Genomic DNA, 3,002 nt, shown 5'->3' with positions numbered 1-3,002 from the left:
CTTAAGGACACGCCGGTGAAGCACGGTGATGCCAAACATGTTTCTATTGGAGATGATGGGGTGTAGCGGATGTGGAGTTGGATCTTTGTGCCGAATATATAATTATCTTCGTGAGTTCATTTTGAGGTTCATAGTTCACGGTATTCCATTCATCGGAGTGCCGCCAAGATGTATCAGGATTTGAGGCAGCATTATTGGTTGAGAAGAATGAAGAAAGATATAGTTGCACATGTGACTCGGTGTTTGATCTTTCAGCAGGTGAAGTACGAGCATCAGAGGCTTGGCGGTTTGCTGCAGAGACATGAGATTGCTATCATGGATTTCGTTGTTGGGCTCCCACGGGCCTTGAAGAAATTTGATGCAATGTGGGTCATTGTGGATAAGTTGACCAAGTCGGCACATTTCATTCCGGTGGCGGCTACTTATTCTTCAGAGTAACTGCCCCAGATCTATATCCATGAGATATTTCGTCTCCACAGTGTGCCAGTGTGTATTATCTCCGACCGAGACATGCAGTTTACATCGCATTTTTGGAGAGTCGTGCAGCATAAGTTAGGCACACGGGTTATAAAATTTCACCCACAGACGGACGGGCAGTGCAAACACACCATTGAGATCTTGGAGGATATACTACGTTCATGTGTTATGTATTTCGGGGGTCCATGGGATCGGTTTCTACAGCTTGCTGAGTTTGCCTACAACAGCAGCTACCAATTGAGTATTCATATGGCTCCTTATGAGGTCTTATATGGGATGCAGTGTCGTTCTACAGTTGGTTGGTTTGAGCCGAGAGAGGCTAGGTTGTTAGGCACTGACTTGGTTCTTGATGCCTAGGAGAATGTTAAGTTGATCCAAGATCAGCTTCGTACATCCTAGTCTAGGCAGAAGATTTACGTTGACCGGAGGGCTCGTGATGTAACATTCATGGTGGAAGAGAGGGTTTTGCTATAGGTTCAACCCATAAAGCGTGTGATGAGGTTTGGGAAGAAGGGCAAGTTTAGGCCTAGGTATATTGGTCCTTTTGAGATCCTTGAAAGAGTTGGTGAGGAGGAGCCGGTGGCTATTCTAGCCCGACAGGTCCGGAAGTTGAGGTCTAAAAGTTATCCTTTTGTGAGAGTGTAGTGGAGAGGTCAGCTGATCGAAGCAACTACGTAGGAGTCCAAGTCCGATATGCGGAGTAGATACCGACACCTTTTCGCCAATTCATGTACTTTTCTATGTCTATTTGATGACAAACGTTTCTTTTAGAGTTATAGAATGTGACGACCCAGTAGGACATTTTGAATACTAGCTTTATTTTGGTGTTCCGAGTCCTTCTTTACTTTGTTTTGATGTTTCTTTATTTGTGTGCGTGATCCGTGTCACTTTTTGAAAAGTTTTTATGCGAAATGAAATTTTGACTAGAAAAGAGGCTAGAGTTGTCTACGGTGAACATTTTGTGTGAACGACCCCGGATCAGTATTTTAACGATTTTGGTAGGTCCATATTATAATTTTGAACTCGTAGAGTATGCCTAGAATTTAATTCGGAGGTCCCTCGGTTAATTTCACTTGTTTTGCCGAAAGTTAGCAATATGAAAGTTTGGAAATTTATTAGGTTTGACCATAGGTTGACTTTATTGTTAACGGGTTCTGATTTTGGTTTTGAGAGTTGGTGTCAGTCCGTTTTTCTATTTGAAACTTGTTTGCAAAATTTGATGCAAATCGGAATTGGTTTGATAGGATTTCGACGCTTAGTTGTGATACTAGATCTTCTTAAGTTAACCTTGGAAATTTCATTTGTTTTGATGTTTAATTTGTAGTTCGATGTTATTTTGGTGTTTTAATCGCGGAAGCAAGATCGTATGATATTATTACACTTGTGTACATCTTTTGATTGGAACCCGAGGGGCTCGGGTGAGTTTCGAATGCATTTCGGATGAGTTTGGATAGTGTAAGGACTGCTGGTGTGTTTTAGTTCTGGTGCTGGGTTGCAGGTCTCGCAATTGCAAAGACCTATTTGAAATGCGAACTCCGCTTTTGCGAAGTTGATCTCGTAATTGTGATGGGGGACTGGGCATGGTAGTCTTTGTATTTGCAAATAAATGTTCGCAATAGCGGACATCCTATGATTTGCATTTACAATTGCTTGGTCGCATTTACAGCTAAGCCCTGGGCTTATACAGGTAATGTCAAACTTTGATCACATTTGCGGTTGGTTGGGAGGTTGCATTTGCGATGTTTTCATCGTAATTGCAACTATAGCAAGCTGGGGACACAGTTCGTAATTGCGACCTATTTCTCACATTTGTATTGCTTGCAATCGCGAATAAGTGAGTGCGACATCTGCAACTGGGTAAAAGAGGAAAAAACAGAACTTATCTCATTTTACACCGTATCTCAACCCTAAACACTCTAGAGGAGACTTTTCAAGAATTTCATCTTCCCAAAATCATTAGTAAGCAACTCTAATCCACTTTCTTTCAATTCCTCATTACTTTTCATGAGATTTCAACATCAAATTTAGGATTTTCATAGTAGAAATTAGGGATTTGGGTAGAAATTGGGGATTTTGTAAAATTGAGATTTAGACCTCAAATTGATGTCAAATTTTAAAACAAATGACATAACGGGGTTCTCGGCTGAATGGGTATTCGAATTTTTGTTACAACCCATATTTACGTACGTTAGTTCATGTCGTAAGTTAGTTGACGTAAATCCGAGAAGAGATTATCTTTGAGGTGATAAGAAGTTAATCCTGTTGATCTTAAATGATACAAGGGTGTATAAGGGTGGTTAACAAGTATTAGAAGTTAAACGAATCAAGGATGTTGTAACCCGTATTTTCGGGTAAACCTAGAGGTGTTTAATATTCCCAAGAGTTTGTGTTTTAAGGTATTTGAATCATATAATATCCGTATCATAAGTTTTGAAGTCAAACGAGTTATGAAATAAAAGTTGACAAAAGTTGTCGCAACTTACGTTCATAATTTTACTTAAACTTTAGGTCAAATATTTTTAAGC

The sequence above is a fragment of the Nicotiana tabacum genome, chromosome 6 (genome assembly GCF_000715075.1).
Source record: "Nicotiana tabacum cultivar K326 chromosome 6, ASM71507v2, whole genome shotgun sequence".
NCBI classification, from domain to species: domain Eukaryota; kingdom Viridiplantae; phylum Streptophyta; class Magnoliopsida; order Solanales; family Solanaceae; genus Nicotiana; species Nicotiana tabacum.
The sequence above is the reverse complement of the archived record's forward strand: the minus strand, read 5'-3'. Positions refer to the sequence as shown.